At 43.6% G+C, this 6,589-nt stretch overlaps 1 protein-coding gene across 1 annotated transcript in view; it reads left to right on the forward strand.

Moving 5' to 3' along the window:
- Positions 1-4,141, forward strand: part of METTL6 (methyltransferase 6, tRNA N3-cytidine) — a 22,571-nt gene extending 18,430 nt beyond the window's left edge. Inside the window, exons 9-10 of the transcript XR_010470151.1 lie at positions 1,801-1,995; positions 2,842-4,141. The gene's annotated coding sequence lies outside the window, so the exon portion shown is untranslated. The remainder of the gene's footprint in view (positions 1-1,800; positions 1,996-2,841) is intronic.
- Positions 4,142-6,589: the final 2,448 nt, after the last annotated feature.

The raw sequence follows: 6,589 nt of genomic DNA on the forward strand, positions 1-6,589 counted from the left end.
GATCCTGCCAGTCCTGATCATAAAAACTGATGAAGTCAGTACTCAAAATCCATGAGACTCAGGGGTGAGGAGAGAAAAAGATATGAAAGTGCCTTGATAAGGGATGCAAAATAAATATTTTTGTTGGAAGCAGAAGTGTTTCAGTTACAATTGCACAGTGCCAGAAGCAGATACTATAATAAAAACATTTGTATGTTATGCGAAGTGGCAGTGCTGCTCTTCACCTGATCTCTCCTGTTTTTCTGGTTTGTTCCTGCTCAGAACAGAGCAAATTCAACTCTCATGGAGTCCATAGGGAGGCTGGAGAGTTGGTGATCCCTGTGTTTGGCAGCCTGCTGGATTTATGGCATAAATCCCTTTATATTTGAAAATGTTAGTGCAATATTTTCTTGCACGGCTGTTTGAGGCCCAGGCACAGAAGAAACGTGGTTTCAAAAAAGAAACTGACCTAAAAAATGAAGAAAAGTGTCTGTCAGCATTGGTTAGCAAAGTCTTCAGCTGACATGATGTGTATTTCTGGAGTAAGAATAACATTAGGTATTGTTTGCAATGCAGTGAAAAAGATATAGCTTCTGCTATCAGCTGGACTGTAAAGTAACTTTCTTCCCTCTAGACTGTCTCTACTTTGTCAAGCTCTTATCCAGCCTGGCTGGAGGCTTAATCTCATGTTTTATGCCTAAACATGGAACTCTTATTATGAAGTTACTTATTTGTGCAAAAGTTGTCTATTTTTTTTCCTCTGCCCTGCTGCACAGGTACAGTTTGACTAAAAAGGGTGAAGCAGGGTGTTTGGGATTTTGTTCACAAGAGGGCACTAGCCACTAACCAGTGCTACCTTCCTTTTAACCCTAGCACTAAATTGTCTTTAACACAGTGGTAGGAAGAGCTGGGAATTATTAAGTATAGACAAGACAGCTTGAGTCTTATGTGCAATTAAGTCATCTTTTTGTCTACTTAAATAGCTCTTGGATCTTGAAGAAAGAAAACAAAAGTTTTTTAAAAGAAAATAAGGTTGCATCTCAGAGATACTTATTATTTAGAGGGAATGTTCTTAGCACAATATGAGGGAGAGTAAGGTGAAATACTATTACTGTTAATGGCAGCTGGGATCCTAATTGCCTCTACCCATGAGGCAATAATTTGTTGCATTGCCAACTTGCAGTTTGTTTCTGTTTAATATGAGTCTCACTAAACTGTTGCCTTAGAAACTGCAGTGACTTAAGATACCAATTTCAAAATGCGGTGCCTTAATTCAATGTTTTTTTTAACTCCTCAAATAGTAGACCGATTTCTGTTTATATGAATTGCTCCTGGTTTTGTCCCACATCTTTTATTTTATAGATGAGTTGCTCTCCACTTGAGCAGCTGTTCAAGCTGAGCTGCATAAGATGCACATGACCAGCGAGGCTGTTCTCTCTCATTAGTTACTGTGTGAACTGGATTGTAGTTTAGTTTGCCATTTTACAGTCTTTCCTTCTCTAGTAATCCTCATTTTGTCTCCAGCAAGCCTGCATCATTTCAAAGGGAAGAGGAAGAATAGAACAAAATTACATTTACAACTTGCTGGCTTTATATCTCACTTTAAATATTGTGCGTTTAGTATAATCCATTAGCAAGACAGTATTAATAAGCTACATGTAAAACTGCCTCAACTGCATTTTATGCAACAGTAATTCTTTTGGATATTAAATATTTGAATTAGTGTACATGCTAATTATCTGCCAGTGCAGAAACCAATTTGTAGAAACGCAGCTCCTTTCCTTGTCTTTCTTACACTTTTCCTTTTTTTTTTTTATTTAGGACTAGCTTACCCCTGCTTTTTGTGCAAATGAGTGGGATCTGCCAACCCCAAAAGGAGGAGCTCCATGAAAGGCTTCTTGGAGTGAAACCTGTCACCGAGCAAAGCACAGAGGCTGTATCCTAGATCCAGCAATGGGATGACAGGCAGAAATGGAGCACACTGAGAGCTGCTTTTTCCAGCTAACCAGGGCAGCGGTGAGTGGGACTAACTGGTGTGTTCAGCCCGGGAGAAGTGTCACAAAGGACTCTGTCCCACAGGCAGCGCCACTCTCCAAGCACAGTATGCCTACCTATTAAGTCTTTCTTGCTCAGAGCCTTCTTATTTATTGCCAAGGGCCTGACCCTACAAGATGCTGACTGACTTCCATGAAGGGACCACAGCATCCCATGGGTTTGGTCTTGAGGCATTTCAGGAAAAGGTTACTTTGGGCAATGAGAGGGAACCGCAACAGGGGTTTACAAGTGATTATTAATAGTGTGGTACTGGAGTCCCAGCACATTACTCTTCCTTCCCAGTCTACCAAGCTTGTCCTCATTTCCACAGTGTAAAAGAATCTGGCCTACCATTTTCTCTCTAAATAGCCAGTGATCAAAATGTGTCATTGTCATGTCAACATTAATGAGCCTGCACAGGCTGAGAGAGCAGCAGACCCCGTGCCAGCTGAGAGTGTACTGGTGTAGTTGGGCACAACAAGAAGTCTTCTTCCCTTTCTGGTTCACACAGGCTGCTGGGGTGTCACTGAGCCATGGGACTGTGAAGTTTCCCCATTTAGGTCAGGATTGTGTTCAGCCTTGGCATCTCTTTTCAGTAGATGCTGAAAGAGCAGTGGAGCAGGGATGTTGAGTGGACTGTGGTGTTTCTGTTGGTGTTTCTGTGTCACTGCCTGCGGCTTAGAGGTGCCATGGCCAACTCAGAAGGGAGAAGGATGAGACTGGATGCTTGCTTTCTACAGTGCTTGCAACAAGCCAGGTGCTCAGAACCAACAGCCATACAGCCCACAAGAGGGGTACTGAAACTGGCACCTGCCCTTTTTTCAACAGGTTGGACCATCCTGGCACGTACTTTCTGAGGCTGCGTGAAATACACAGCTAGAGACAACACCACAACCCCAGCCTTCCTGCTCCCCACACCTCCAGCACTCCCTAGCACCAGCCAGAACAGCAGAATGACTCAAACAATTTGTATCCTGGATGTGCAGTGCTTTGCTCAGCTCCCAGCCTCACAGCCCCTTCCTTTCTGCCACGTTACCAGCGTGAAACTGGGAACGAAAGGCATCCTGAGGACCTACAGAGTGGTTGCTCCCTCCTCTCTTCACAGAAGTTGAATGGTAGCACGACTGCTCTGTGTTGGAACTAATCGGTGGTCACAGCTGCCTCTGGGACTGTGGTGGAGTGTTGTACCCCTGGGATATTGTGGCACAAGCAGTTGGGATGCCGTGCTATGTGGTGGCTCACGTGCCAGGTGAAGCAATCGGGGCTCGTCCTCTGAATAAAGCAGACTGCGGCCAAGCTTCTTGGCAGCGTGTGACTATTGTGTGGCAGATGATACACGGAGTATAATGGACTAAGAAAATATTCTGAGTGGGGAAAATGTCACAGCTAAAAATGCCACCACAGCTAACATTCTCTGGAAAAGCAGAGGCCAATCTGAAAAAGCCTTTTTATGCAGACAGTGGGCACCAGCAAAAATGAACAGTCATGGGATTTTTTTTTCTTGCATTCTGAATCAATCAACTTCTCAGACTTCAGAGGCATACTTCACCCTCCATGACATCAACCAAAGAAAGACAAGTGAGGGGGAGAGGTTTGGTTTTGGTTTTGGAAGAATGAAAATGCAAACTGAGGCACCAGCTTTTTCCATCAGGGGAGATAATGTAGTGCCCTGGTGAACTGCCATACACTGACTGGGATCTGAGACGATGCAATCAGAGAAAGATTATTACTATAGAGCACAAAACAGACCAGTTATATCAATCAATTGTAATCTGCAAAACAGAGGAAAACACCCAGACCGGTTTATGAAATTTATGAAGGTTGTGTCCAGTACTGTGGAGGTACTAGATAATGACAACTATGAGTAAGGAGATCTAACACAGAAGGGCACGCAGAGCGCAAAAACTGAATTCTCAGGAAACAAAACATGACCATACAGAGACTCTGGAGAACATTGTGAGCCAAAATAGTGCAGCATTTGATAAAAGGATACAAGAACACCTGTGGGTTGTATTATTTGCTAGTGGCAGCTGTGAGTATAGGTTGAACTGGAGGACAGCGAGCTTCAGGAATGAAAGAAAAGTACATAAAGCTGGAGCTGAAGTTATATATAGACTAGTTTTGTCTAAAGCAAATAGGATGTGTGCTAGTGAGTTAGCCAGTGGGACACAAACTGATGTAACATCAGAAATGGAAATATCAACACTGAAACAGTGTCAATAAGGCTGAAGAGAAACAGATAATGTCTCTGTGATGATGGTAAGAGATGTGAAGTGACTATCTTGCTAAGTTAAGTGAGCACTATTACAGTTTGCTGGGGGCAAGAGAGGGGACGACGGTAATCGTTACTGGCATCTGGGACTTATCTGTTACAGTTGTTGACCTCTTCACGTGGATATACCTATTAGAGAGGCAGGAGGCAAAAAAAAAGTGCTAAATGAATTTGGGAGTGTGTTCATAGATCAGCAGTATTTGTAACACAGCACCAAACAGAGACAGTCCAACTGTCCTGTAATTCATAGGCTTAGTAAAGTTCTCCTTTTCTAGAGGCTGAGGTCTGGGGAGAGACAGGCAGGTTCATTATACTGGGAATCACAAAATCAGTGGGGGAACTAACAGAATGGGTACCTATTTGCTCATTATTTTGGGAGAGGGCAAAAACCCCAGAATCACTCACTTCATGTATGAACCTAAAGAAATTTCACAAGCGTGTAGAAAGGAAACATTTTTCCCTGACCTAGAAGAAAAATGCTTGAAAATGTCAAATATTTTTCTTAAGCTTAGCACACCAGCAAAGTTCTGAAGGATGCTCCTAGCCCAAAAAATGTGCATGCATATATTCAAACCTCCTGCGTTCCTGTCACATTGTTCTCTCAGTTGTAGCTAAACTGGGGGACTTTGACCTGCATGCGAGCCCCCGAATGACTGAATGTTGGGATAAGCTTATTTGTGCACCATTCCTCCTCCTCTCTTCTGGAGTCCTGGCTTTCATTGAAAAGGAGCACAGCTGTGCAGGCACAGGGAGAGCCAGAAGGACCTCCATGGGTACCCCCATGTGGCTGTATTATGGAGTGTACTAGTCCTGATCGCCTTAAGTTGCCATTTGGGATTTTGCTGGAAAATGTGAAGAACAATAAATGGTAAGAGAAGCAAAGGTTTATCTAGGGAGCTGCTTTGGCAGCCTGCATGGATCTCCTTCTCCCACAGACATGGGGAGGTAGGTGTTTTATTAACTCAGTTCTGTCAGTGATCAGGCCCATGCAGTGTGTGGGTGCTGATGAGCACCAGCTGTGCACATCTGGAAAGGGAGGCAGTGCTGCACCTTTTGAGGGGGTCCTCTGCAGGGTCCTATGCTACACAGGGGTGCACGTTTGCAACCCGTGGGCTGCTCGGGCCAGAGCTCTGTGCCTGCTTGGCTCAGAGGGATTTCTGCACCAGGAAATCAAGCCAATAGCAAGTCACCTCCTATCCAGCCATTTTTCCCCTTTTCCACTACCAGGTTTTGGTTGTCCCTGTCCTTATTTATCATTTGTAGAAGATGAGCTCTACTGGTAAATGCTCTGGCAAAAGCACTGCTGCCTCCTTTGGTTCCAGTTCCAGCTGTGCCTCATTTTCTAAGAGGATTGCTGGAGGAAATTGCTCTGCACTCAACATGGGGTTAATTGCTCCTTATTATATCCTTATTCAACATCTCTATGTTTTTCCATCTAATTTATCCTTTTTCTATTAAGCACTAACAAAAATGTTGACAATTCAGATTATTTCTCTTTTATGAGCAGTAACAGCCTTCTCTAGGTCCTCTTTACGCTGACTAGTGAGTTCAAACAGTTTCATGTCACTCTTCACGCACAGCTATGCAAAGTATGTCATTCAGCCTCTTCCCTTCAGCCATTTTTTCCCATCTCAGCAAGCTCTTAGGCTACTAAAGATCCTAAATTGCATTAATTAATCTGTGAGCCTACATGTAATGCAGTTTGGTTTGTGAGGCTGCAGAGAAAGAGAAGAAACCTCCTTTGTTGTAAGTTTATGTTCTAATTTATTTCAGCCAAGTGGTACTTGCAAAGAAAGCACCTGTTCTCTGTAGAGCCAGGACCAGTGCCTATTTCCCAGTTTTGGGTCATGTTCTCTTCAGAAAGTAGGGGTGAGAGGACGAGCAGCCCCACTGAAGAGAGGAAGTGAGAGATTTGAGGATGAGCTTCAGCTGTTTGGCAAAACAGAGGAGGAGCCTGTTTGAATTATTTGCTCTGGCATGTATGAGAAAAAAGACACACAGGCTGGTGGGCTTCTGTTTTCATTCCAAAATACAGAAGTTGTGAGATGTTGCAACTGCCAGAGAAGCATGGGCAGAGCTAATTATTACTTAGAGGGTTGCTTCAGGTCGGGGTCCTTGACATAAAATGAACACAGACAAAAAGTCAGCTGTGGTGCAAGATGACATAAGTGATACTACTAGTTGTGCTCCATGGAGTTTGCTTTGTTCCTGAGAGTTACCTGGGCATTGTAAATCCCAGGTCTTGCCTAACTAATTAAAGCTGGCTAGCAAATGGAGGGTAGTGCCTTACACAGAATCTTTTTG

The sequence above is a fragment of the Columba livia genome, chromosome 2 (genome assembly GCF_036013475.1).
Source record: "Columba livia isolate bColLiv1 breed racing homer chromosome 2, bColLiv1.pat.W.v2, whole genome shotgun sequence".
NCBI classification, from domain to species: domain Eukaryota; kingdom Metazoa; phylum Chordata; class Aves; order Columbiformes; family Columbidae; genus Columba; species Columba livia.